At 40.0% G+C, this 16070-nt stretch overlaps 1 protein-coding gene across 2 annotated transcripts in view; it reads left to right on the top strand.

Annotated features, from left to right (window-relative positions):
- Positions 1-469: 469 nt before the first annotated feature.
- The window catches only part of NAV3 (neuron navigator 3), an 846806-nt gene continuing 831205 nt past the window's right edge, over positions 470-16070 (top strand). For both annotated transcript variants that reach the window (XM_078851120.1, XM_078851119.1), the window contains exon 1: positions 470-798. The gene's annotated coding sequence lies outside the window, so the exon portion shown is untranslated. The remainder of the gene's footprint in view (positions 799-16070) is intronic.

Here is a 16070-nt window from a genome sequence, read left to right as displayed (position 1 = left end):
TATAGGTGTAATTAAAAACAGAGAGGCTGGTTACCTTTCAGGCATACTTCTTAGCCCCAAAAATTGCAGGTGCAGGTTTTGCATACCTTTCCCCTCCCTTTTTGTCCATCTTTTCTGTTTAGATTGCAACTGTCTGGTACTACATGTGTGTACAGTGCTTATTGCAGATGAACCCTGGTCTTTGTTGGGGCCTTTGGGTACTACTGAAATACATATCATTCATAATGCATAGGGCTTCTCATAGAAAACAAAAATATACTCATGCCTTGTGTATATCTCTGGACATCTATATTTCAGCATGTTCATTGCAAGGTCCCTACAGGAAACTTCTAGTTAAAACGCTTCATGCCCCCCCCCCCCCCATCAGCTGGAAACAATCTTAGAAAAGCTGAGATTTTTCTCAGGCACTATCCCTTTAAATTCCAGCTGTGCGGCTAGGAAACAGCACCACTCGCAGCAAAGCACTGGGCTGGGGCTGCTGGTGTGAGACTGTCCTTTTGCTTCCAGCTCTGGCAGCCAGGCGAAGATCTGATCACCCTGCTGAGTCCTCTGGGGGAGGGAGAGAGGAAGGGAAGAGGGAAAGAAAGAGAGAGACAGCGAGACATACACAGAGGAAGAGGCATAGAGCTCCTGCTCAGAGCTCATCTGCTCACTGGATCAGTTTCCTCCTTGGTGGTGGAGAGGATGAGGGTGGCTTTTTCCCCCCCCCTCAAGATGATTTCCATAGTAACCTGATCAAGTGGTGCAATTTAGCAAACTGAGGATTTTCACTACCCCCCTCAGAATGACATCTGACAGGTAAGACTACAATATCCAGTGGATAGATATTTAAATCACTTAGATGCTTCAAAAGTTCTTTTAAAAAATATAAGCTACCCAGATATAATTCTGCTTATATTAAATAATGATGCAATTTCAGGTGGCTGAAATACCTCCTCCCCCACCAACACACATTCTCCCTCTTTTTATTGTCTAACAATTGTGCCCCCTACCCACCAGCCTTCCCCCCCACCCCCCCCAAAAAAAATTGTCCTAAGAGGGTCGAGTGATGGGTTTCCAGAGAGGAGTCTGGACAGGCACTAATGCAGAGGGCCAAGCATTTGGCTCTGGGGTAGAGGAGTAGGTTGGGGACTGTCTACTTTGGAAATGCTGAGTGTTTGCTCCAGCGGCTTGTGCGTGGATGGTTGTTTTAATGCAGCAGCAGCATCACCTACATGGCCAGAACCCAGGCAGGCTTTGGGGGCGTTGGAGCAGTGAGTGAGTGGGATGTGTTGCCTGGGGTTTCCATCACATGAAAGGAGGATGCTTGCTTACCTTCTTTGTTTCTTTCTAGATTGGTTTTTATTCCCTTCCCTTTGTTTCTCCTCTTTTTGATGTTGCCCCTCGTTCCCTTCCTTCTTTCCCTGGTTCTCTCATCTCCTTCCTTCTTTCTTTTGTTGTTTGAGGGGGAGATTAAAACACACCCATGGACTTTACCTTAAAATCTGCAACATGTAAGAATACAGCCACACAACCAGGCATTTTCAGTCTGGCCAACACCTAACTGTATATCTATCTATATCTATCTATCTATATTAGTACTTTATTGCTCTTTCTCAGATTCTGCCATAACACATTGTACCTAAACTGTGTTTCCTCATTAGAAAATCGTCTATTTCAGCCTAGCTCTGTGTTCGCTGCTGGAGAGAGGAGACATGTATTGTATGTGGCATTAGACATTGATCTAGGAGCTGGTACCTTCATTTCGCCAAAGCAATCATTGAAAAGAAGTTAATATTTTGATTTGTCTCTTTGGCCATATTAATGTTTAGCTGTAAAGGCTGGCAGATTAGGGGGGTGTGGGCAAAAGGAGTGGGAGGTGGGAGGAAGGAGCTGTAGAGATGGGCAGTTTTTGTGTGTGCGCGCATGGGGGGGGGGGGGGGGGAGGAGAAGCACCAGTGCCTGGCAGTTGGTGTGTGTGTCTGAGGGGAGAGGGAGAAAGTGGAGAAAAGCAGCCTGTTGTTAATTGCCTAGGTTACAGTTCCTGACTCTTTGGACTCTTCAGTGTCCTAGTGCCCTCCATATTAGCTCACTGCATGGGCAGCAGGTCCAAGGGGAGGTCTCAATCTGCTCTCTGGGGAAATGATCCGGAGAGGTACTGAGCACCCACAACTTCCTTGGGAACTGGCAATGCTCGGCATCTATAGGCACTATGTAAAGAAACATTAGGCTGTAATACTTCCTTATAAATTCAGTTGTTGAGTTTAGTGTGAGGGTGCTCAGTGCTGTGGGTTGCCTGTGAGATATAGGAGGTCAGACTTGAGGATCTTGAGGTCCCTTCTGGCCTTAATCTCTATGAATTAGAGGGATTTCTTGGCCAGGATCATCTAGAATCTCTCTGTATAAAACTATGCTCCTTGACTACTCAAAAGGACCTGACCAGTAGACTGCAAATCTACTTGGACAAGTGACTGTAACGTGGCTTAGTGTGGTTCCACATTTCTCATTGACTTTTAAATGAAATTTGCTCAGTTTACATGTATCGAGATATTAGTTCAAGCTGCCAGCCCCGAGAATTCTAAGAATCAAGCTGTGTCCTTTCCGTTTCATGCATCCTCATCAGCAAGAAATGTTCTGCAGAATTTCTTCCTTCACTTGTACATGTACTCCCTCATTGTCTTCAAATATTGACCTAGGTTACACCTGCGCAATCCCACTGTCTCCACATTGGGGTGCACGGGTGTAGAACGTGTACAACACTGGAAGTTGCTCAGATACTACAGTGATGTGTGATATAAAAGTCTATATGAAATAGAATAGATGAGGGCAGAATTTGACCATGCAAAATGAATTCAGTTAATAATTTCTTCCATTGTAGTGCTTAGATTACTGTGATTACTGGTGTTGACAGGCTGAAAATTGTGCATCTAGCTAGGTTTCAGAGTAACAGCCGTGTTAGTCTGTATTCGCAAAAAGAAAAGGAGTACTTGTGGCACCTTAGAGACTAACCAACCTAGCTATTTTATGCTAAATCTTACTAAAATTATTACTGATATTCTGCCCTTTGTTTTCTCCCTAAACTTGTTTATTTCACTGATATATCATAATTAGCCTCATTCAGACAATGCAAAGATTCACATGTCTGAAGATTATATTACTTTATGCTAAAATCAAGTCATTTATAGTTAGTTGTAGGCATTCTGGTAAAGGTGGTACTTTGAGGGACCACTGATAAAGTTTTTCCAGATGACACACAGATTTAGGGAGTGGTAAATAATGAAGAGGACAGATCACAGACATAAAGTAATCTAGTTTGTTTGGTAAGGTGGGTGCAAGCAAACAATATGCATTTTAATATGGCTAAATGCAAATGTATACATCTAGAAACAAAGAATTCAGGCCATACTTACAACACGGGGGATTCTGTCCTAGGAAGCAGTGACTCTGAAAAGAGATTTGGGAATCAAAGTGGATAATCGGCTGAACATGGCCAAAAAAAAAAAAAAAAAAAAAAGTGAATGTGATCCTTGGATGCGTAAACAGGGGAATCTTGACTAGGAGTAGAGAGGTGATTTTACCACTTCTGGAGCATTGTGTCCAGTTCTGGTGTCCGCAGTTCAAGAAGGATGTTGATAAATTGGAGAGGGTTGAGAGAAGAGCCATGAGAATGATTAAAAGATTAGAAAATGTGCCTTATACTGACAGACTGAAAGAGCTCAGTGTATTTAGCTGAACAAAGAGAAGGTTAAGGCGTGACTTCATAACAGTCTATAAGTAGCTACATGGGCAACAAATGTTTAATAATGGGCTGTTCAATCTAGCAGACAAAAGTATGTTAAGATTCATCTGCTGGAAGTTGAAGCTAGACAAATTCAGACAGGCAATAAGATGTCAATTTTTAGCTGTGAGGGTAATTAATCATTGGGTTATGGTGAATTCTCCATCACTGGCAGTTTTTAAATCAATGCTTGGATTGGATTCAAAAGGAATTATTTGGGGGAAGTTCTATGGTCTGTGTCATGCAGGAGGTCAGACTAGACAATCTCAGTGGTCCCTTTTGGCCCTGGAATCTATGAACTACTAGATTTATCTTTATTGTGCTGATCACCATAGTTTCTAGGTACTATAGACTTTAAGGTCAGAAGGGACCATCATGATAATCCAGTCTGACCTCTTGCACATGGAAGGCCACAGACTCACTTACCCACTCACTTACCCACTCCTGTAATAGACCTATAACCTCCAAGTGAGTTACTGAAGTCCTCAAATTGTAACTTAAAGACTTCAAGTTACAGAGAATCCACCAGCAAGTGGAATCCACCCATTTAAACCACCAAGTGACCCATACTGCAGAGGAAGGCAAAAAACTCCCAGGGTCTCCACTAATCTGACCTGGGGGAAGATTCCTTCCTGACCCCAAATAAGGCAATCAGTTAGACCCTAAGCATGTTGGTAAGACCCACCAGCCAGACATCAGGGAAAGAATTCTCCGTAATAACTCAGAGCCCTCCCCATCTAGTCCCAACAGACAGAGATGGGGCGATATTTGCTACCAGCAGTCACAGATGGGCCACATGCCATTGTAGGCAATCTCATCATATCATCCCCTCCATACATTTATCAAGCTCAGTCTTGAAGCCAGCTATGTCTCTCTCTCCCCCGCACCCCCACCTGCTCCCCTTGGGAGAATGTTCTAGAACTTCTTCCTCTGGTGGTGAGAAACCTTTGTCTAATTTCAAGCCTAAACTTGTTTATGGACAGTTTATATCCATTTGTCAACATTGGCCATTAACTTAAATAAGTCCTCTCCCTCCCAGGTATTTATCCCTCTGATGTATTTATAGAGAGTAATCCTACCTCCCTTCAGCCTTTTTTGATTAGGCTAAACAAGCCAAGTTCTTTGAGTCTCCTCTTGTAAAATAGGTTTTCCATTCCTCTGACAGTCCTAGTATTCCTTCTCTGCACTTGTTCTAGTTTGAATTCATCTTTCTTAAACATGGGAAACCAGAATCACACATGCTGTTCCATATGAGGGCTCACTGTGTCTTATATAATGTTACTAACACTTCCTTGTCATTGCTGGAAATACCTCACCTGATGCTTCCTAGAATTGCATTACCCTTTTTTGTGGCTGCATTCTGAGATTGACCAATACACTCAGGTCTTTCTCTTCCTCTGTCACTTTCAGCTGATAGGGTTTCAGCTTATAGAAAATAGCAGATTAAAGGAGCCAGTTGCTGGAATTACTATGTTCTTCTTTCCTCCTGTAGGTTATATTTCAGTGGGTCTTTTGGAGGAAGGAGGGTATGCTGGTCATTCTGAGTCTTCCATTGTTAGAGTAAATTGTATTCAAATAAATTAATCTTGCATTGCACTCTAAATATATGAGACTTGTCTTAGTCTGAGTTATGGCAGGAGAAAGTTCCAGAGCTAGAGGCATTTTACTGAAAACTCACCTCCTCTAACACCTGCAAGTTCCCTCATGGTCTCCATCAATCATAGCATCCCCTAGAACAAAGCAATCGAGGTATTGATCACAATCCTGTGTCATGCTGAGCTTCAACTCCTGTTGACATTTGTGCAAGCTGACAGTGCTCACACCTTGCAGGAATAGGCCTTGTTGTGTGCAAACATTATTGTTCATTTTATATTAAAATACTGCCTAGAGAACCCAGTGAGGGTCCAGGTCCCATGTACAGAGTACTGTACAAACAAAGGTATACATAGGATCCATATTTCAAATTAGATGGAAAGCTCTTTGAGACAATCTAATTTGACACACAGCAACTGAATGTAATAAAATAAAGGAGGACAGGCAGTTATATAGATTGGCAAATACTCATATTGATGGCTCCGGACCTCTAGATTATTTGATACAAATTGTTTTTAAAATGAAATAAAATCAGCTATCCTCAATTATCTCACAACGTTAACATCACTGATTGACTGATTTCTTGTAGTAATCACAGCAGAATTTGGCTCATCAGGTGATATTTGAAATACAGGTAGTCCATGATTTAGGCTGGACTTAACCAAATGAAGTCTTTTAGATTAGAAAGAAGATATAGAAAATGGTCTGATACCAGGTAGAAGCCAGTGAAGAGTATCGCTCACTGGCATAACATTTTCTCTCTGAATTGTTTTAGGCAGGAGATATGCTTCTGCATGTGGTACGAGTCAAAAATCCTCTTAATAAAAATGTAAAAAGTACAGAACTTCCTAAAGAACTACTTGAGTGATAGCTTCAGAGATTTATTGTAAGTTATCACCTCCCGAGATTTTATTGAAATCCTCCTATATAAAAAAACAAAAAAGAAAACTTAGACAAGATTTCTGAAAACTCCTGAAAAACATGCACATTGGAGAAAAAAGATTTAACACTAGAAAGCCTATGAGTCAGTTGAGTGGGATGATTTCTAATACTATAAAGAACTCTCATTTGAGGGATAACATGATTAAAATATGTATTATTTTGAAAAGGGGTGCCTGTGCTATTTTGATGCTCTTGGCATTAGCAATGGAATTATTAGCTATGTGCTTTAGAAATTCTCCCGCTATCTTTTCTGAAAACCATTTTGGTGAACAGCTGTCAAAGATGTGTGAAGAATTATTAGCAGTAAATCATGAGCCTTGGTTGTGCAGGTTGGACCTCTCTAGTCTGGCACTCTCTGGTCCGGCAACATCTGTGGTCTGGCATGATTTTATTTTGTGGTTTCTATGCTTTATCTACTTATTTCCTTGTGCCAATACAGTAAACTTGTGTAACAACACTAACACTTTGTTATGAAGAGAGCCGATAAGCCTTGGCTAGGCTGTGTTGCAAGCATTGGTCTGTTTATTCGCCTCAGCAAGATAAAAATAAAAAGAGACCCGCTCGCTACAATATTGACCTCCGGGGTTCGGTGAATTCTCTGGTTCGGCACTGGTCAGGTCCTAAGGGTGCCTTACTAGATAGGTTCATCTTGTACCTGAAAATCTGAAATCCTGAGCAAATGACTTATTTTGGGAAGAGCAACTGCATTAACAATATTTGCTTCACTCATATTCTAGTATATTTACAGTGGTTGAATTTCCCTCTCCCCAAATCATAATTGCAACATCTAGCTTTTTGTGGGTGAGTAGAATGTCTTAAATTCACACAAACACCTTACAATTGCCAACTGAGTTTATGGATGCAGGGGTAAGTGTTCTTCAGTTTTATATTAAATGGAAAACTGACTTCGGGAACTGCCTGATAACTTGGTAATGAATACTGAGAAGCAAGCAGGTTTCAGAGTAGCAGCCGTGTTAGTCTGTATTCACAAAAAGAAAAGGAGTACTAGTGGCCACTAGTACTCCTTTTCTTTTTGAGAAGCAAGCAGTGTGCAGTAGGTCATTACAGTTAAAGTCTATTTACTAAGGAGGAAAAGATTTGATGGTAAAACTTTAGCATGACCATATAATTGTAGGAATAGAATATTCACCCAGTGACCTGATAGGGGAGAGAACTACATATCTCATACTAATTATTTGGGAGGGCAGATTCTTATAGTATAAGATATATACTCAGATAACATAAAGAGAAAGTGTCAAAAAATGACAGGGAGTCATCTGATGATTTTTTTTTCTTCAGATCAACATAACAAAATTGAGACACTCTGATCTCTCTTTAAGGACATTGCAGACAAATGCATTATCATTCCTTTAGAAAAATAATTCCAGTCAACTGTCCTAATGCAGAAGCCTTTGCTCACACAAAGCTGATTAGTCATCCAAACAGCAAGAATAGTTTTAAAATAAGAGCCAATAGATCTTAACTTGGAATATTCACAGGAGAATTACTTCAGTTATTTAAAAGCATGTCAGTATGCATCAAGCATCATGAGTTATGCTACAAACAATTACATAGAGAATGCTAGACTCCAGCTAAAATAGCGTCATTTTATTCAAAAGCATTCCCCCGGGTGGCTTAGAAACAAATTAATTGGAGGGCCTTGGTTCATATGTTTTGGACATGCTCTCCTCTGAATAGCTTCTGAACATATGTTACAGAAATTATGGAAGGTATATTAAGAATCTATATAGGGCCAAATCCTAAAATCCTTAGTCTGTGAATGGGAGTTGGCTTGACTAAGGGCTGAGTAAATGGGAATGAATATTGAATTAAGAACATTAGTATTCAGCCTATAGTAAATTTTTCCAAGTGCTTGCTTACTTCAGGATGTAAACTGCTCATTGAACAAAGCCACACAGAAACATGCAGTGTTTAAAGTCATTTTGTATCTTTCTACTGAGCTGTGCTCCGTGGCTGTAGATATGAATCTGGGCCATCACTGGGGAGGTTCTGGGAGGTTTCCAATATTGGGAGTTTCCTTGGTAGATGATACCAAGTAATAGTCTTAAACATGACACTGCTGCTTAAAAGATACAGGTGATGATCCGAGCTTAACACAAATACATTATTAGTTTAGATGTCTACAAATGATGACATTTAAATCCACATTTTCACTGGGCATGGCTTGAATGATGTTGTGATCTCCTGGTCATTTTAATATTTCACTGCAACTGCTCTTTTTCAGCAGGAGACAGAACATTGAGTCAGTTTTGATTAAGCATCTTTAATTTGACATTGAAAGGTGGATTATGTTAGAGACAAGACATAAATTACTTTCTTGTTTACTGTACATTGGCCTTAGGATTTTTTTTCTGTGATCTCATCCATAGATGAATCAATTAGGCGCTACCATCCCCTTACTATTTATTCTGAATACTTTGACAAAAGCTTAAGATTGCATATACTCAGTTCATATTTTCAGTCTCAGGTTTATTACATAAGAGACCTTAGCACATATTCGCTTTTGGATATCTTTAATTATGTATATGTTGTGAACAGTTTACAAATTAAGTATAGAAAAAAGAAATTCTTTAAGTCATCCTGTGGGTGACTAGTAAATAATTTGGTAACTCATGTCAGGGCAAACTGGAAATCCGTGGAAAATATACAATTCAGTTATTTACATCTTTAAATGTTATCCCTAGGGAATGTTCTTTCAAATGGGTAGCCACCCACATTGGATAAAGCATGCTGACTACATGTTTGCTTGAATGCTGAACAGTGAAATAGTTAACAGCTTTGGGTTTTATATTATCATTAGTTTTCAGAGTCAACACCCCACTGAGATAAGTGAAGCAGCCCAAATTAGCCTCTGAGAGCTATTGTTACCATTCTTCTGTATGCACAGTGAAGAAGATAGCACTGCACGGGTTTATATTTAATGGTTAATTTTACAACAAGAAAATTCTATTCTAGTCTAGTTATTCTACTAAACCTCTCACTATGAACATAAGAATATTTTTTTTAATGAAAACATTTTGCAGCAAAAATTGGAAATACCCAAACTGAAGATGCCCAAAATCTGTGGGATTTGTAGAACTTTCATGCATTTAGATTTTCATTACCCTTACTCCTACTGTTCTGGGTTGTTACATTCACTATTAATTTGCACCATATAACAGGACTGTTCGTACGGAAGTAGATGACACAATGGATTAGTGCACTTTGCCTCTCAATTTATGGACTCAAATTTTGGTTTAGGTCCCTAGTGGACTGACTATGCAGAAAGAAGACTCAATGTAGTCAGCAAAGGATTTCTTCAAAGAATAATTTTATAACCAGAAATCAAAATGAGTTAAAATAATCAAAAAATGTAATAATAGAAAACTCTCCTGTCCTGGAGTTTATGCCAGTCCTCTGACCCTGAATGTGGAGGCCTTCCTTCCTTAAGGGGATTCTTCCTGTTCTGTCTCCCCAGCACTCACTCTTAAAATCCATTCCCAGAGTACCCGTGCAAGAGAAAGGAAAAAGCCAAAGAGCAGGAAGTGCCCCTGTATTCTCACTCTCACAAGTGAAAGTGATTTTGCTTCATTGCTGTGCTGGATATTTGTCCATCAGAAAGTCATCTCACAATTTGATGATATCCTCCTCAAATAAGGGCACACAAGTGAAATAGCATGAGTTGGGGGTTAGGAATTAAGTGCATTGACAGAACTAGGTAGCAAAATTTGTATAGTCCTTGCTTATATTATTCCTGACTAACTGGATGCCTTCTGGTATGGTGTGCCTTATAAATATATACATATTATTCCATCTATCTTAAGAGCACCAACAGGTTAGTTAGCAAAATATAGGACTATGGTACCTAATTTCAAGGTCAATACTTCAAATAAGTAGAGGGGAGAAAGGAAATCTGACTCTCTTCCCACTAGTCCTAAAGCAGCTTGGCCTGAGTTTTTCTCTGTGTACGTTATCAAGATCAGATACGTAGTCTTAATTCAGAAATTTTTGAATTCAATATAAGTTTAGATGTGTTAGTAATTAAGAACCTGGTGCAAGTAAATGCAACTCCATTGACATGACTGGAGCTCTGCAGGCTCACACCAGGTCTGAATTTGGTCCCTCATGTTTAAATTGATGAATACAGTTTAAACGTTGTTTATAATACAACTCCAAGCTCTGGTTAGCAGCGCCAATGTAAAACTGCTCTTCTGTAACTCTTTCCACTGAAGATGACGGAGCTTTTTCTTCTACCGTAATTTGACAGTGTTCAAGAAAAGCTCTCTTTCTGTAAAGAGTGCAGTAATGTTAAGGATGGGAAGTTTCATTTGCTTCCTTCTGACATTTTTTGAAGAGGATTTGTGGCTCAGAACTCTCAAAGGATCCTGATTGCACAACAGACCAATGTTTTATCCGTGAATAGAGGTGAGATGGTAATTGCAGCCCACTTTCAATCTCTTCCCATGCTCCTCCAGTCTCCAAGCCATGATATTGTCTCTCTCAGTAAGCTCACTTAATTGTTTCATGCAGCAGTTTTGGTGTTAGCAGGCTCCAAGACTTCTTTATAATGACCAGTCAGTTGTATTCAAGTGCAGTAATGACTCATTTCAACTGTCTAGGGGCATGGACTCTCACAGACTTCGACAATGAGCAATTTTCTGTCCTGTCAGTGATCTAAGTATTTAAACCATGCTCCTCACCATGCTTTTACAGAATTGTACAAACCCAAAACGTAAAATCTAAACCTATTTTAGCTTAGTTACCCATTTGGTGGTTCTACCTTTTCATGATGGGCAGTGTTTATTTTATTATTGTTGGAAAGTTGTGGCTAAAAGATGGCTTGTGGTGCATAGAGAGATGCTAAAGGGTTGTGATTGTTCATAAGCCTTCTGGAAGGAGTTCCATAGCCAATGGCCAGCCAACGGGAAGACTATCCTCTTCGTCTACTCTTCTTATCCTTGTTGTTGATATTTTCCATTACTCTTGCTAGAAACACAACAGTCACCCTGTATCTAGATAGTAGATACTATTGATACCAACAGGAACTCTTCACATAGATTGGCATACAATATGGACTAATGCAGGAACAGTTAGTATTTTATTACTCTTGTGGCCTGGAACCTCAATATGCATCAGACAGAAAATATTCTCTCTAGGCCAAATTTAGGTCTGATGTTAGTAGGTACAAGTCTACTGCGTTTGAATGGACTTGCACAGGGTCCGAATTTAGTTCCCATATGCCAAATGTAATATGTTATTTGATATTAATTCTCTAAGAAAACGTGTGGTTTGATGTGCTTCTGTGGTATTTACTAACAAAACAAATGGATTTTTATTGAGCTGTGAGCAAGAACAGGGTAAAATAGGGTATGCATTCTGTAATACCTCAGTGTTATGAGGAAAATTAATAGATCATTGATTTTTCAGATGCTCAAATTAATGAATGAGTTGGAACTTGCTTTCAAAAAGTAGTAGGCCAAAAATGTCACCTGCCAGTTGTGTTTGGATGAAGGCATGCATGTAATGCTTTCATCCCTTTGCATGTTCTGTTCTTATGAGCAGATACTGAAACTGAAATTTACAGAAGTTCTGCTTCCTGAGATTTTATTTTTTGCAAGATTACCATTCAAGGGTCTGTTGGCATAAAGCAATTCATAGAATATCAGGGTTGGAAGGGACCTCAGGAGGTCATCTAGTCCAACCCCCTACTCAAAGCAGGACCAATCCCCAATTTTTGGTCCAGATCCCTAAATAGGCCCCTCAAGGATTGAAGTCACAACCCTGGATTTAGCAGGCCAAAGCTCAAACCACTGAGCTATCCCTCTCCCCACTGATAGTGTTCAATGACCTATACCCATAATTTACTCTTTGGGGATTGAAATTGATTTTCCTCATCTCTGACATGAGAAAATCTAGTGTGTGCCCCTCGACCCATCTCCTGAAAGTGTACAGTGGACTAATTAGCAGATCTTGAGGCATCAGCTTTTAGGGCAGCAGAAATCTGCCTTGAGAGCACCAGATTGAGCAGTTATGTCATGTGTTACGATTCTAACCAGCATTTATCAATCCCTCTGAGGATTTCCATAGTCACCAGGTAGGTCATAAAATGATGTTACTGGGCCAAGATTCACAGTAATGGATCCTCCCCATCCCAGCCCTCCTACTCTTTCCTTTCTTACTGCCTCTATGCTACCACACATGGAACAGGGCTTTCAGCTGCACAGTGCACTCCCTACCAGCCCTACCCATCCACCTGCAAAATGGTGCAGGTTCCACAGCCGGGGGAGACTCCAACCCACTGAGGACATGGGCTGGATTTCATCCCCAATGCTAACCACTCTTACTATGAATTGTGTTCTGGATTCACATACCGTAGACCCATCTATGACCACAAACGTGATTTAACTCCTGATAATATTAATCAGAACTTCTCTATGGAAGCCAGCCCTTCAGTCAGATGCACGCATACCTCCCTGTGAAAACCAACAAGCCAAATTTGGAGTAAGGTGCAGTCCTTTGCGGAATTTAGCCATAACATAAAGCTCCATTGCCAGTCTGTCCTGCTGAGCCCAGGTATATCAATTGGTTTAAGAACAGTGGTTGATTTTTTTTTTTTTTAAACACAGTGCTGCAAGACTTAGGTACACTAGGACGAGCTAAACACAAAGTTAAATCCTTGACTCTGATTTTCATTGATTCTCTCCTGCCCCCCAAATGTCATTGCTCGCTTGGTGTGGTGTCAGTGCAACCCGCCCCTTTCAACCACCGATCTCCCCACCCCCCTCAAAAATCATGCTTCTGTACATAACATGATGAAGGCCTATTTAGTTCAGCTCAAGGGTTTATGAAAATCAGACCTTAGTAGTCAGAGATGAAAAAGATGTATTATATCACTGAGTCCTTTCCATCTGGAAGGAATGAATACAGGAATAAATTCTGTGTTGACTTGCACCCTTTGTGCCTTCAGTGGGATTGTGTTGGATTCAGACTGGCTCAGATATTGGCCAATAGTCTCTGGATATGGGATGTAGTGATTAATGCTTCACTCGGTTCAATAGTTGCTTCTTTGCCTTTTTCAAAAAGTTACTTCAAAACAAATGTGGAATTTTTAAAATAAGCTTTTAATTGTTAATTTTCTGACACTCTTTTAGATAATTTTTATATTTTGAAATTAACTCCAAAACACTAGAGTATATCCGTACAGAGACTCATGCTAAACAGCACAGGGGTTGTTGAGATTAATTGTTCAGATGAAATTGACTCATATTCTGTTCTCTAGTGCACTGGCACAAATCTGCAGCCACTCTATTTAAATCAAGAGATTTACTTTGGATTAACATAATTATCGCTAAAATCAGAATCTGGTCCAGAGTACCTGATTCTCCTCTTGCTTACACCAGTTACACTGGTGTAACTACACTGACATCAGAGGAGGCAATTTTGTTTTGTAACCGTGGTTAGTGAGACCAGGTCCATGATTTAAAAAAATTAACATGACAAACTCTTCAGAAAAGAAATGACGCTGTTGCTTCTCACTAGTGATCAGGTTTCTCGACTTTGGAACCAGATGGCAAATCGTGTTTTCTGTAGAGCAGTGCTCTGAAGGTTGAGTGCTAAGTAGTTACTACTTTCCAACCATGTGAATCCGTGGGACAGAAGGCAAGAGTAGTCCAGGGGAGTGTTTGAAAGACAAGGAGGAGGAGATCATGCTAATGGAAAAGAGGTGGGTGGTAATCATACATTAAGGACCTTGGGATATTAACCTTTGATTTGAACATGGTTTTTTCACGCTTGATTTATAGTTGAAATAATTTTTGGGAAAAGTTCCCTTTGGCTTTTCAAACAATACAGAAACATTTCTGGTTATTTTGCTTGTTTACAGAAAGGGGAAAATCGAATGGTATTATTCATACTGACAGTTATTTGATTGCATTTATAGAAGTAGCTGACTGCCTCTTATTTGGAGCCTATACAATTTCATTTGGAGAGCAACACATGCTGCATTCATCGAGAGGATTAGCTGAATTCCATGAATTAGGAGGATGACCTTGCAGCATATAATATGTTTGGCTACATGAAAACCTTTCATTATGTTTCCTCCTGCTTTTTATGTTCCTGGAGTTTGTTTGTTTGTTCAGACCCTCCTTATTTATGCTTTTTTGAGTGAACTTTCATTTCAACATAGGACAGATGTCTGTCCTTACATAAAAGCATGGGACTCCTGTTGACTCCAGTGAGAACTACATGCCATCTCAGAGTAGGATTGGGCCTATGCCTTGTGTAGGATGCATTTGTTGGGTTGACTCTTAATCTATTTGAATAGACTATTTTATATTTTAACTTCCAGGCTAACAAGTTGCCCTCTTCATAAATGACTCACTGTCATCTTTCCAAGATAGATTAACTGAGTTCAGTGCAATTTGCTGTGTTTTGTTCTTCAACCTTAAAAACTGAGATTCTATCTCAGTCTGAATATTAAGGCTGATATTTTCCAAGTTGCTTAAGGGCTTTGGACATTCAATTCCCATTAAAAGTCCAAATCCCTTAGGTGCCTACAAAAATTGCACCCTAAGAGCTCTCTTGAAAAAGCAGAAGTTTGCCCAATGTCTTTAGCCAGATTTTCTTCTTTCCTTAACACATGCCGCTAATGGACATGCATACTATAAATAGATATCTTCCAGGCTGCTACCCTTGCGTCCAAGAGAGGTCAGCACTGTAGTAGTGGTTTCCCCCTCCCAACTCCCACTTGTATGTTTATAAAGAGCTTTGGGACGAAAAACTCTATGTAAATAACATGTGGTTCATGTTTTGTAATGATACTATGCAGGGAATTTTTTATATTTTTGCATAAAATGCAATTGCATGAGCAATTCTATTCTCTATGTAAATCTCTAGGTACAGTATGCAAAGAACATAAAGCTATAGTCTCTGTTGAACTTTAGTTATGTTGAGATTTTAAAAAAGGAGTAGATGACACGAGTGAAGCCCAATCACCATAATGGTGAAGCATCTTCATTGTATAATACAGAAATATACTGGATCCGTTAGCTTTTTCAGTGATGGAATTAAAATAGAGGCATTCTAAGAATGAACCAGTGTGAATGACTGATGAGTTTCTGAGGGAATAAGGTTATATTGTTCTTGATAGTTTTCAGTGAAGTTTACATGAATGTGAGTGCAACTGCTAGATGTGGGAATGCTGGCATTTGAACTGCCAGTGGCTGCCTAAGGTAACTGAAGTGAAGACAAATGGGTCCTTGAGGGCAACTGAAAGCAACATAGTTGGGGAGACAAAACCTGTTAATTCAGTCAGTTTTATGTAACTTCTGATTTAGGTCAGTATGACAGTGCAGTAAGCTGCGTATAAGGTGAAAGCCATTGCTGAAACTCTTACCTAGATAACCTGTATCAGCATGTCTTTTGAGGAAGAGAGACCATCAAGAGCACATCACACCCACGCTCAGCACATTCCACTAGTGCCCACCTGGATTTTGAAAACACTTCAGGGTCCTGTTCCCAGTCACATTAAAGGGCTAGAGCCTGACTAAGAAACAACTTCTCCATTTGCAGCCAAATAGGTGTGCTTGACAAAAGTGCAACACCTGATATAGCTCGGGGTGAAACTCTTGGGAGCATGGGGCTGCGTTCTCAGCAGAGGCTTTGGACTGTAAAATGCCTTCTTACCAAAGAGCAGAGTGAAGCTAAACCAGACTAGTTTCAGAGTACAGTGAAAGACCCGCCTTTCTCAATCAGGCTTCCCTCAGTAATGAGGTCTGAA

This window comes from Lepidochelys kempii, chromosome 1 (genome assembly GCF_965140285.1).
Source record: "Lepidochelys kempii isolate rLepKem1 chromosome 1, rLepKem1.hap1, whole genome shotgun sequence".
Taxonomy (NCBI): domain Eukaryota; kingdom Metazoa; phylum Chordata; order Testudines; family Cheloniidae; genus Lepidochelys; species Lepidochelys kempii.
This window is presented reverse-complemented; position numbering and strand designations above follow the sequence as displayed.